At 36.9% G+C, this 14,171-nt stretch overlaps 1 long non-coding RNA gene across 1 annotated transcript in view; it reads right to left on the reverse strand.

Moving 5' to 3' along the window:
• Positions 1 to 13,926, reverse strand: part of LOC140603428 (uncharacterized) — a 37,287-nt gene extending 23,361 nt beyond the window's left edge. Inside the window, exons 1-2 of the long non-coding RNA XR_012006412.1 lie at positions 13,699 to 13,926; positions 11,591 to 11,637 (exon numbers count right to left, since the gene is read on the reverse strand). This is a non-coding gene — a long non-coding RNA (uncharacterized lncRNA). The remainder of the gene's footprint in view (positions 1 to 11,590; positions 11,638 to 13,698) is intronic.
• Between the last annotated feature and the right edge of the window lie 245 nt (positions 13,927 to 14,171).

Raw genomic sequence — 14,171 nt, forward strand, 5'->3', positions numbered from 1 at the left:
TTGAGTACTACCAAAAAGTAACTGGATTGTACATACATTCATTTATTTATTAGTTAACTTCCTTATTTTTATTTTTTTAATTAATTAATTAATTAATTTATGATAGACAGAGAGAGAGAGAGAGAGAGAGACAGAGGCATAGGCAGAGGGAGAAGCAAGCTCCATGCAGGGAGCCCGACGTGGGACTCGATCCCGGGACTCCAGGATCGCGCCCTGGGCCAAAGGCAGGTGCCAAACCACTGAGCCACCCAGGGATCCCCTCATTAGTTAATTTCCTTAGCCAGACATTTTAAAAGATCCAGAGATAAAACTTATGAAAAGGTATCAAAAACTTAAGAACACCCTTAACCCATGCTAATGGTCCCTAACATTCTATTAGGGAGTTCATCAGGTAAAGGTTCTTTTCATAAGAATATTAAGATGTTAATTAACACACTTTTCACTGTGTTGACATTTGCAAAGATGACTGCACAAGAGCAATGTTAGTAAAACCACTGGTGCCTCAGCATGAATCAAGACAGTGGCACCAAAAGTTACTAGCAGGCATTAGATTTGATGAAGCCGTAGCAGTAAAAACATTAATTTAATTAAACCTCATGTCATCAATATACAGCTTTTTAATATTCTATGTGACACAATAGGAAGTTTGTATAAAGCATTTCTGAAATCTGATGGGTGGCTCCAGGAAAAAAAAAAAAAAATCAAGTCCTGTCATCATCTTTGATGATCCTCAAGGTTTCTAAACTTGCCAAGTTGGGACATTGTTCTGTTTCATTTAAGTGACAATAGGAAATGTAAGAGAGATCAAGATGGAAATTTAGTTTCAAAATCCTAACTATATGATCCATTCAAACAACCTAACAAAAATATAAAATAAATAAAATAAAATAAAATAAAATAAAATAAAATAAAATAATAAAATAAACCACCTAACAGCCATGCGAAGTATCTCTGTTTTAAAGATAAATCCTTTTCTTCAATCATATTCTAATAAAAAGACAATTGTAGGGAAGGAAGTAGAAAAAAGTTATAAAGAATAAAAACATTTGACCTAGACTATTTGGAAAGAAGTTATCTTGCTTTTATAAAAGTTGAAGTTGTTGGGGTAATGGGTATATTGTTTCTTTGTTGTTAAAGGGTGTATAATTTATAGCCCACTATTTTTTGAGCATCTTCCTATATCAGATACATATCCATTGAGCATCTTGTACGACTAAGATGCCACTAGACACTTGTGAGGCTGTGGGAGAATAAATGGTAATGATACTAACCAGGTATCAATTTTGCTTTCAAACATGAGTTAAGGGGCAGCCGTGGTGGCTCAGTGGTTTGGCGCTGCCTTCAGTCCAGGGCCTGATCCTGGAGACCCCAGGTAGAGTCCCACATCAGGCTCTCTGCATGGAGCCTGCTTCTCCCTCTGTCTGTGTCTCTGCCTCTGTCTCTCTCTGTGTCTCTCATGAATAAATAAACAAAATCTTAAAAAAAAACAAAAACAAAAACAAAAAAACATGAGTTAAGCGGGGGAGGGGAAAGGCAAGTGATGAAATATGTAGAAAGTGATACCGAATTTATCAAAGTTTAGTTCAGAGAAAGAATCTACTTTGGCCATTTTAAGCTTAAAGGGATTTATTGCAGGATATTAAATGGATTACAAAGTCATTTTCAGGGCTTAAAAAAAAGAAAGAAAAAAAAATCCTGTAGATTCAGGTTTCAGAAATATCTCCTTAGGCGACATTTGAGAAGAGGGCTACCAAGAAATTTGCCATCTATCCTCCGATCTGCCCATCTGGGATATGGCACTGTCACTGCTTGCTCCAGATTCCACATCCACACCACAGCCCAGAGTCTGTTGCTATTGCTGGCAGGTCTAGAGCTAGGCTGCCATTTCCCTATGGTTTCCTCAGCAGAATGGAAGCCCCACATCCTGCATCTCTACAGCCTGAGGCTAGTGACCAAACACTGGAAGGTGCCAATGCTCCCTTGGGGGTGGCATAGAAGGCTCCAAGATTAAGCTTGTTGAGAGAAAACACAGAAGTCCAGACTTTTCTCACGTCTACCTTCTGAGTCACCTTTGTGTGCATTGGACTGACAAATCACAGTGGCATATGTAGGACATCCATCATCCCTACTATAGAAAGCACACTAGAGGGAAGAGGCTTGAATGGGTATTGACAGTTGATTCACCATGTCTAAACTTTTATGATAGTAATAATAATTTAAAAACCTATTATTGTTAAGGAATATTGGGATGGAAATAGTAACAGAAGACTATTTCTTCTAGAAATATAGCCATAAAGAGAAAAGAGAAAGATAAAGCAGTCCTTTGAAAGAAAAACATAATTAAAGGAAATCTCATATATATTTTTAATTTAACGGGATAATTTGAACAACAAGAGGGAGAGATAAAGGAAGGGAGAGTAGATGGTGCATTTTCAGTAAAATTGATCAATAATTTTAGTTACTGCAGACTAATAAGCTGTGTAAACATTGACCATTCAATATGCCTCATGGACAACAATGTCTATTTTTCCACAAAGACTTTGATGGTATCGTTTATAGACTACTCATCTATTATTCTTTGAGTTGGTCAGCTGTCTTCCATTTGAAGAAGCTATGTCATTGGTCTCTGGGGTTCTTCCCTTCCCTGTGTCAAAGAAGTGAATATGTTTTTCTTCAGGAGAAAATTATCCTATTGATATTCTGGGCTATGGAAGAAGGGCAAATAATAGTTATCCAGTAATTAGCCAATTTTCTTAAATCTCATTCCAGAAAATATCAAATGGAAAAAAAAATCTAGGTTTTGTTCCACAATATGACAGATTTTTGTCCTAGAAAATAGTATATTACACTGGTATCAATCAATAGTCATATGATTCTCAAATGATTCCTTAAGTGTTATTATCATACAATAAGTTAAAAGTCATGTCAAATCTAAGCTTCAATAATCTCATAAGAAGAGAAAAAAGACTGTTATTTTCCAGTAAACTCTATGGGAATTCTTTATATCAGCTTATAGAAACTGTTAAAATTGTATAATTATAACCATCTCTCCACTTGCTCTCCCCTGAATTTTTTTCTTCTCCTTTAAGGGTCATTAATTTATTGTTGAGCATTTTGAACATCCAAAATTCTACATACTATTTTGAAAAAGAAAAAGAGTACATAGTGATCAAATGACAAATACCCTGTGATTGAAAAGAAAATCAAAATAAGAAAAGTCTACTAAAAGTAGACTGCAATTCATAAAGTTCATAGTTATTTCATCAAAGGCCTCCCTTCTGATGAGCGAGGAAATTGTCATCTTCTGACATTCTGAGGAGGATGGGGTGGTGTCAAAGGGACGGAAGAGACTGAGCTTTTAGAGAATTTTATCTAATTTAGAAGAATCCAGAGGCCCCCATCTTAATGAATCTTATTCTACACTTAGGAGAAAGAATCAGAGAGGAACCCAGCAGCCTGAAGGAGATGATGCTTACTAAGGATGGGAACTCTGAAAGAGAAAAAGAAACTCTAGTCTTAGAATATCTGCCATTGCCCAGGCCAGAAAAACCTTTTCAAATTTACCTCCCAATATTCTATTCCTTCACTAAATATAAGCTCCAAAATGGCAGAAATTCTTACCTATGTTTTTCACTTTTGTATCTTCAGAATCTAGAATACTGACTAGAGTATAGTGGGTACACCATCCATGTTTAGTGAATGAATGGGAATAGTTTCTGAACTTGCCTCTCCTCCTAGTCTCTTCTCTCAACCATATTACTATTAAGACAGTACTCAAAACTTAATATTACAATGACACTCTCATTTCTAATCTCAATAAATCTGCTATTCAAACTGGAGCCCATATCCCCAGGGTACTGGGAAATCTCAATCAAGATTATGTCATTCAATTACTCAGCCATTAGAAACGACAAATACCCACCATTTGCTTCAACGTGGATGGAACTGGAGGGTATTATGCTGAGTGAAATAAATCAGTCGGAGAAGGACAAACATTATATGGTCTCATTCATTTGGGGAATATAAAAAATAGTGACAGGGAATAAAGGGGAAAGGAGAAAAAATGAGTGGGAAATATCAGAAAGGGAGACAGAACATGAGAGACTCCTAACTCTGGGAAATGAACTAGGGGTGGGGGAAGGGGAGGTGGGCGGGGGTGGGGGTGATTGGGCGACGGGCACTGAGGGGGCACTTGATGGGATGAGCACTGGGTGTTATGCTATATGTTGGCAAATTGAACACCAATAAAAAATAAATTTACAAAAAAAAGATTATGTCATTCAGTAGATTTTTTTTTTAATTAGGCAAAATAGCTCAAGGAGAACTTAAAGGAGTGGTTTTCCCACCAAACTGATAGGCTTGAGACTGTATTTGTATTTGAATAAAAAATTAAAGGGAATATAATGTTATGTCACCTATACTTCAATAAAAAAAATAAAGTTAAGGGGAAATAGTGGAGTAAGTAGGCAAATAAACATCAAACATCAGAATTAAGTTTCAAAATAATTGTGTGGATGATAATCACCACATAGAAGTGATGAGATTTAAATACATTGAAAAGAAAAAAAATTAAAAGATGGTTAACCTTCTGAGAGAAGTGTATTGTCCAAATATCTACCAACATAGACTAAGAAAGAGTGAGATTGTTTGAGATTGAAACTACTCTTTATCCTGAACCTTTTTAAAGCGAGAACCAAGCTAAGAAAGCTTATTAGGAACCAGGGAAGACATATTCCTGAATGCCTATTTTAGGGGATCCCTGGGTGGCTCAGTAGTTTAGCACCTGCCTTTGGCCCAGGGTATGATCCTGGAGTCCCGGGATCGAGTCCCACGTTGGGCTCCCGGCATGAAGCCTGCTTCTCCCTCTGCCTGTGTCTCTGCCTCTCTCTCTCTCTCTCTCTATCATAAATAAATTTTTTAAAAAAATCTTTAAAGCGCGAACCAAGCTAAGAAAGCTTATTAGGAACCAGGGAAGACATATTCCTGGATGCCCATTTTAGATATGGTTAAGGAATCAGATAATAGGAAGTGAGTAAATTTTCTGAGAGTGACCAAGAGCCCCAAAGAACAAAGAACAAAGAGATCTATTCCCAGAAAATAAGTGGATTGCAAGTGGAGTTTTCCCCATCCCAAAGGTTGGTAAGAGGGGTATCAGAATTTCTACAGGGTTAAATCTGATCTCTGTTTCCCATAGTTATCTTTCTAGATGGGGTTGTTATCCTGCTCATTTTCTTTTCTCGTGTTGGGTATTCCTGATAGAGATAACTTTAGTTTGCAGGTCTCCAAAATACAAAGAGCTTCAACTGCACCTGATCTAGAAAACACCTTCTGATAGGTAGTGCTGATGTCATAAGTGGATATGATATCTGATTACTTCTACTGATCAAAGGGACATGAGTGAGTGTATTTTGTGTGAGGAAGGGAGAGGAAGCCAAATATTTGATGACTAGAAGAGCAGCTGTATCTAGTGTTGTTAGTGAAGCTGGACTATATGCAAATCAAAAACCTTGTTTACACTGTCTTTATAACATGGCACACTAAAAATAGTCCCTATATTTCTTGTCTTTACCCCAGTTTCTCTGGGCCTCACCCTGATCTTGCTTGATTCTAATAATTGGGTCCAAAGAGGGTAAATAGAATCTTCAATGTAGAAGGATCAAAGACAAGTTTCATTCATCTCAGTGGGTGCCATTGGTGATATGGTGGCCCATAGCAGAACAACCTCAATGACCCAGACATCATCATTGACCTGAATCCAACTCCTACATCCCTTGAAGTGAAGAGGACTTGAGCTCCATCTAGAGGCTGGCATGAAGAACTTACGTATAAGGAATTGTGCAGAAATCGATGAATCACCATTAATTAGGACTGACAAGATAGAATTTGATCCTAGATTTCCTTTGAAGAATACTACAATTGCTTCTGTTGAAAGTGTGAAGAATTTAGAGGCGCCTGGGTGGTTCAGTCAGTTAAGTGTCTGCCTTGGACTCAGGTCATAATCTCAAGGTCCTGAGATCTAGCTGGGTTGGGCTCCCTGCTCAGGGCTTCTCCCTTTCCCTCTGCCCTTCCCCACAATCATGCTCATGCTCACTTGTGTGTGCGTTCTCACTCTCTTTTTGAAATAAATACATAAAATATTTTTTAATGTGCAGATTTTAATAGAATTAATACCAAGATATTGCTCATAATATTATCTGGCATGTCCTAATCTCTCAAAAATGTTCAGTATTATTGTTGCTATCCCTGAAATTGCCAACTCTATATACATGAAACCAAAATTAGGCTACCAGTAGGTGAGTATTCTATTGCTGCTCTGTTATACATAAATATTAGAAAGTGACAAGTCACAGCATTATAATAAAATTTTAATTTAAAAAGTCTGTCACCAAAATCATCATCAAGCTCATCAAGGTCAAGTATTCTAAGAGATTGCTGTTTGGAATCAGATTGTGTGGTTTCTTAAGAGACATATAAGCAAGTGCTAATCATCGTGTAATCACCTTGAATTTGTATTGTAAACACTTATAACTATCAATTTTAAAAAGTTTCCTTGTAAAGCTTAAAATGATATTCACATAATTTCCTCATTGCAGTGCATTTTAATGAAAGTGGAAAAACACCCTTGGAATTCTTGGAATTGAACTACATGCTGATTCTGTTACTATTTCAGGGTATGTTTGAAATGGGCATATTTTTATAGCTAATCATAAGAGAAGGATTTCAATGACCATAAGTGCTTATTTTTATATCAAGATATCTTTTTTGAGACTAGCAACAGTCAGAAATAAAAACCATAATACACCAGAGATGAATTCCAATTCCTTTGAAGGTCATACCTCATGTTTTTTGAAATTTTTGCTAGAGTTCAAAATGTCTGTCAAAGGAAATTTATCCAATACTGTGGAATAGGTGTATGCAGGAAGGCTAGTGGATGGATAATAGATGAAAATTAGTAGGACTAAAATCCATTTTGACTCATTTTTCCCTCTGGTTTTACAAATCACAAGTTATTAAAAAGGAAATAACAGTTAAGAATTTTTCTCAGACTGTAGAAGAAATTGGACTTTAAGATAAAGTGTATTTAAAACATAAACTGAGGCATATCAAAAATTTTAAGGGTTTATCTGAGCAAAAATCAATTCAAGTCGGGCAGCATGAAATCTAGCAAATGGAGCTGTGAGGAACTGTACAAAATGAAAGACTTTTATAGGCAGATGGGAGTGGGAACAAGGAAGTTATACTAAGCAAAAAAGGCAAGTTAGTTAAAGCAAGATTACTTTCCTGTAGGGGATGACAGGTCAATTGTGTAGATTACCTAACTAGTGCTGATCAGGTAATTACAGATTGACTGATTTAAAATTCCCATTTCTGGGGGAGACAGAACTGTCGTTTGGTGATATGAGTTTGGTGATATGGGGCTTACTTAGCATAAGTGACTCTAATGCTAAGGGGCCTGCTATCTTGTTTTCGACAATTGTAAATATTATAGATATGCCACTTTGTAACATGTGACAATATCCATGTCACCATACCTCTCCAAGTTTCAGCATTCTCATCTGCAGGTAATAATAATTTTTATATGGTTGTTGGAGATAATACCAAGCGGGAAAATATGCTTTTCAGTGCAAAGTTTCTGGGATGTAGTAGCAGTTCAACCACATTTTACTTAACTATAGACTCTTGGATGAGGAAATGTTCCCAGGGCTAATGATTTGATAGAGGAACCTCATGCGGGGACATATCACACAGTTGGACATGCTTTCATGGACAGAATCAAGCTGCTGTCAAAAAAAAAAAAAAGAAGAAGAAAGAAAAAGAAAGAAGAAAGAAAGAAAGAAAAGAAAGAAAGAAAGAAAGAAAGAAAGAAAGAAAGAAAGAAAGAAAGAAAGAAAAGAAAAGAAAGAAAGAAAGAAAAGAAAGAAAGAAAGAAAGAAAGAAAGAAAGAAAGAAAGAAAGAAAGAAAGAAAGAAAGAAGAAGAAAGGAGGAAGGAAGGAAGGAAGGAAGGAAGGAAGGAAGGAAGGAAGAAAGGAAGGAAGGAAGGAATCTAGGGACACCCAGATAAGTATATATAAAACTGGTGAAATCTGAATAAAGTCAATGGATTATATCAATGTCAATTTCTTGATTGTGATATTATATCATAGTCATGCAAGGTGTTATCACTGGGGGAAATGTGATGGGTACATAGAATCTCCCTATATATTTCATACAGCTGCATGCGAATCTAAAATCATTTTAAAATAAAAAGGTTTTTTTAAAAGAAAGGAATCTGAGAATGGTACTAACTGTTATACTAACTTCTGATCGATCTATAAATATAAGGCCAGAGACAAGAACGGTGAATAATAGAAGGTGAGCCATCACCAGGTGTGTGATGGTTCCATTAATGAAATTATAGAGGACAAAAGAAGGTGGATAATTTGTGGATGACTTCTGAAGTTTGTCAACACTTCTAGAGAAAACATCAAGAGGGCATTTGTTTTTTGACAGAGAGGTGGACCCATGTGAATTTAAAGCAATCTGGATGTGAAGCCTTATGCCCTCAACCTAGGAGATGCCGAAAGCTGTAATTTAGTGAGAAGATTCAAGTCAATCACTGTTGCCTGTTCAGTCCCCTCAATTACTGGCCTTGTCTTTGTGTATTCATTGTTATTTTGTGGATTCTCAGCAGCCACCTCTATTCATGTTTTCATACATTATTTGCTTAAAAAAACAAAGAAGTATCTGAGCATATGCTGTTAGTTATATGCAAGTTGTGTAGGCACAGAAGGTCAATAATACAGGGTCCCAGTGGCACCTGGGTGGCTCAGTGGTTGAGCATCTGCCTTTGGCTCAGGTGATGATCCAAGGTCCTGGGATGGGGTTCGCATTGGGCTCCCCGCAGGGAGCCTGCTTCTTCCTCTGTCTGTGTCTCTGCCTCTGTCTGTGTGTCTCTCATGAATAAATAAATAAAATCTTTTTAAAAATCTTACTACATGATCCCTGCCTTGAAGCTCTCCCTGATGGAGAAATGGAGAAATAAATTGACAACCAATGCATGGTGTGATAAATATTAGAAAACTCCTGTTACCTCACTTGTATATTCGCCCACACTGTTTTTTAAATTATTTTTTAAATGCCATGCAGTAAATGTACATAGATTCAAAAATCAAGCTGTACCAGAATGATGGGAAGTAAAACAGAATTCCACACTCCCCTCTACTTCATCCTCAAGTTTTGCTTCACAGAGGAACCACTTTCTGTTCCTTAGGGCTGTTAATTCTAGTATTTTCTGCTATATTATCAATCAATAAGTTTACATGATTATTTCCTTATGTTTTAATTTCCTCTATTATTATATAATTTATACTACTCAGCATAGGCATCTTACATTCGTTATGTACAACTTTTTGTTTTTCCTAGAGTTAGTAATTGCCTCATATCTGTTCTGGGATTTTCCTTTACCTGAATTTAGGAATTCATGTTGCTTCTATTTATCTTAGAGCCTCTGCAGAATCCCACACCTTTCTCTTTCTTGTTTTAATCTCTCATTTTGGTGGAGAACAAATCTCAGGAGATTTTTTTTTTTTTTGAGATTCTTAACAATAGATGAAAAGATAGTAAATTTTGGAATGCCTTTTCAAAAAAGATCTTCATATTAATTGACAGTTTAGCTAGATAAGGGATTCTAGTTTCTTTATAGTTGCATTATGAAGAAATGTCCATTTTTCATCTTCTGTGTCATTTTTTGATTCTACATTTTTAAAGGTCAATCCTTCTTTTTCCCTTTAATATGATTTTGGTTTTGATATTTAGTAATGTATATATTGGAGTCGAGAAGGAAAATAAGCGTATTTATTCAGTTGGTAATTTCTAATTAAACAAATTCCGTTTCTACTAATTTCTTTCCTTTTTTTATTTTTCTTCCTCCCTTGTCCTTTGAACCCTTGAGAGACCTGGACTATCTTCTCTTTGGGGAGTTTTTGCATTTGAACCAGGTCTAGAAAGAGTGAAGTATATAAGGAGATATGTAAGGAAAGAGAGCATAGTGTGGGAAACTCTAGACTTTTCCCTTTCTCTCTCTCCTTTTTTATAAGGAAAAAAAAAAAAAAGACAATCCATAAAGTCCAGATAAGACTGGGGGAAAGGGATCAAGGAAATGATTTATTCTGCCCTGTAAAGTTAGGATGCAGAAAGCATCTTTATAATTCACACATGATCTGAAAACTTCACAAACGGCCTTTCTCATAGGTTTACTGGGGTATGATTTACATACTATAAAGTTTACCCTTTTCATTGTACAGTTCTAGGAGATTTGACAAATGCATAAAATTGTATAAACATGACCAAAATCAAGATAAAAATAATTCCATCATCCTCCAAAATTCCCTCACTGTTCTTTGTAGCCAGCCTGTCATCTGACTTCTACTCTTGGCCCCAGGTCTAATTTTAATAAACTGGAACATTTAGATCTGACCAGGATTTCAGTCTTACAGAGTAAGTGATTCTCATTCTATTTTGAATGATAACTAACTTTAGCTTTATAAATAAGCAGAGGAGTCAGAGCGCATTTTGGCAGAAGTAATCACATGTGAAAAGACCTCAAGGATGCATAAAATAGCATGATTTATTGAATTAACAGGGCCAAGCAAACCTGAAACCGAGGCTCTTTGGGGTGAGGCAGAGAGCAAATGGGAGACACGTCTGGAAAGGAAGGCAGAAGCCAAATCACAGCAGGTCAGGGGCAGTATATCAAGGTATTCAAAATTAATGGGAAATCTATTCCATATTTAAACAATGCAGTGGCATAATGAGAACTTCTCTTTTATTCTTATTTGTGTTGTTTTTAAATTCATCCAATCCTATATGCTAACAAACTACAGGAATAAAAAGATGTCATCCAGGAGCTTTGTGTTAGGAAATAAGTTTTTAAATAATTGCAAGTTTGATCACAAATATCATTTTTATATGAAGTTGTTTGCATATGAAATGGAATCTGATGTGGGAAATAAAGTCAGAGAAAAATTGTTAATTTTCATACTACTTACAGCTCATCGACAAGTCATTGAAACCGGCCAGTGACCTTCCTCTAGGGACTCAACTGTCTCCACATTAATACTTTGCTAAGGGCAAAAGGCAATTTTAGCTCAACCCCCAGGACCCTGCAAGTCTACTTTAACATACACAAATTCCTTTGGAAATTTCCTTTATCTCTACCCCCGCAAGATACATGTTGGCAATCATCCTCCAAGCATATGGCCCACCAATATACATCTGAAGGGTCTCAGGTCTGAAGGTTTACTAAATAATAAATAACCTTTCCCAACAATAGCTTAGCTAACCCCCTCAGGATCCTGGAAACCTAGTTTCCAAAATATCTAGGAGGCTTACACTCTCCCTAACCCCCTCCCAACCTGAAAGTGGGACCCCATTTTCAGACCCCACAGATCTTTCTACCCACAGTCCTGCCCCTGTGCTTTAATAAAACCACCTTTTTTGCATCAACGACATCTCAAGAATTCTTTCTTGACTGTCGGCTTCTAACCGTAACGTCTTTCCTACATCAAAGTCCAAAAGGAGAAGAGGGAAAACACAGAACGTAATACTTACCAAGTTGACATCATTTTAAGAATGTTGAGGCTCTACTGGGATAGGCACTATGGGAAATAAAGAGGGACCATGAAATTTACAAAGTAGTTTAGAGACATTCGTTCATAATAATATCGTTAATTAATAAATCTGTCATAGGAAGAAGTATCATGAAAACATCTTATATGTTATTAGGTCTATATGATTATCCTCCTTTTACAGGAAATAAACTGAAACTAAGAAATCAAATAACTTCCCAAGTGTCAGAGATAATAAACGGCAAGTAAGGTTTTAACTGATCTCAAGGCTGATGTTCTTTCTGGTATTAATATATTTCCTTCTACAAATCAGGAGACTTGTACTCTTGTCCCACTTATATTCCCTCTTTAACTTGAAACACATACGCTTGTCTCGAAATCCCTGTTATCTTTTCAAGAATAGCTCCTTTATTTAACTCCTTTCACTCCCAGCACAAGTCTTTCAATTTCTAAATGATGGTTAAGGCCTGTTTCTGCATGAACATGTTCAAGTCTGTTATATGTAAGTAATAATGATAATACTTGTGTATCTGAGTACATAATATGCACATACACATTATACCACCCCACGTCTGACCCCGGCTCTCTGTTCCCTTTCTTTTTTTATTTTTTATTTTTTTTTTTTTACTTTCATTTTTTTTTATTGGTGTTCAATTTACTAACATACAGAATAACACCCAGTGCCCGTCACCCATTCACTCCCACCCCCCGCCCTCCTCCCCTTCTACCGCCCCTAGTTCGTTTCCCAGAGTTAGCAGTCTTTACGTTCTGTCTCCCTTTCTGATATTTCCCACACATTTCTTCTCCCTTCCCTTATTTTCCCTTTCACTATTATTTATATTCCCCAAATGAATGAGAACATATAATGTTTGTCCTTCTCCGACTGACTTACTTCACTCAGCATAATACCCTCCAGTTCCATCCACGTTGAAGCAAATGGTGGGTATTTGTCATTTCTAATAGCTGAGTAATATTCCATTGTATACATAAACCACATCTTCTTTATCCATTCATCTTTCGTTGGACACCGAGGCTCCTTCCACAGTTTGGCTATCGTGGCCATCTGTTCCCTTTCACAGCAGAATTTCTCCAATGAATTTTCATGTGCTCTGTCTACGTGTTCTCAATTCCAGTTCTTTCTTCAATCAATTCCAATCTTTTCAAATCCAAAACTACACAGATTTTTTTTTCATGATAAACTTAACATGCTTCCAAATCCTCTGCCTTCTGCCCTCGACCACACGTGCCCCGAAAACCTCTCCGTTCAGGGATTTTGTAATCCCACACTAACCTTCCCCATCTTTCCTCCTCACTGATTACTCCCTGGCCTCTTTACTCAGACACTTTATTTACTCTTTATGTGCCCTCTTCCCTACCTGACCTCTAAACGTAGGTGTGCCTTTGCATTTTGTCCTGGAACCCACCCCATTCATCTCCTTTGTTATATTCTTTCTACAGGTGATTTCATCAGCCTCCTAGATTTTATCAATATCTATGCATTAATGATTCCAAACTATTCGTTTAAGCTTCTTACTCTTCCTGAGCTCCAAACCCCATAAGTCTAAACACCACTTTGGCTTTTCTATTTGCATGTCTAAAGAGACCTCAGAGTGAATATCTTTAAAGAGAGCTCTTGATTGCCCATTATACCTGATTCTCTCTTAGCCTTCACCGGGGGATGTGAGTTGCTGCAGCATGAACTATTTTGTTGCTAAGGCAAAAATCATGGGAGTCATCTTCATATTTCTTTTTCTCCTCCCCATCCCCACACATTTTATTTCCAAATCCATTAATTCAGTCTCAAAATATAGTCAGTCTCTGCCTTGTTTTCCTTTTTCACAAGCCTTCACTGTGGCCCAAGGCAGAATTATCCTTAAGCTGGATCCTTAAGCTGGATCACCAATAGGCTTCTAATTGGTCTCCTTGGATTTCAAGCTTTTCCCTCCCCAGACCATTTTCCACATATACCACAAGTGGTTGCTCCAAAATGTAAATTATACCATTTCATTTTCCTCCTTAAAACTCTTCAGTATCTCCCTATTAAATCTGAACCAGGGGCACCTGGGTGGCTCAGCAGTTAAAATTGCCTACCTTCAGCTCAGGGCATGATCCTAGAGTCCCGGGATTGAGTCCCACATCGGGTTCCCTGCAGGGAGCCTGCTTCTCCCTCTGCCTGTATCTCTGCCTCTTTCTCTGTGTCTCTATGAATAAATAAATAAAATCTTAGAAAAAAGAAATCTGAACCAAAACTCAAACATGTAACTATGGACAATGAGGATAAATAACCTTATCTTTAGTAATTTATCTCACGTTTGCACTTCGAATTCTGTCTGCATAGGGCTGGCTGGTTTTGTGTGAGACCTCAGAGAGGACTATATTGATAACTCTAACTAAAATAACCAACTTCAGTTAGTCTTTGTATTATAATCCTGTTTAATTTTGTCAGTACAATTAGAAAAATTTCTAATGATATTATTCTTCGGTTGCACATTCATTGTCTATTCCACTAAAATATCATCTCTATGAAGATAGATTCATCTCTCTATTAGGCACTCTGTCCCCAG

This window comes from Canis lupus, chromosome 14, assembly GCF_048164855.1.
Source record: "Canis lupus baileyi chromosome 14, mCanLup2.hap1, whole genome shotgun sequence".
In the NCBI taxonomy this organism is placed as follows: domain Eukaryota; kingdom Metazoa; phylum Chordata; class Mammalia; order Carnivora; family Canidae; genus Canis; species Canis lupus.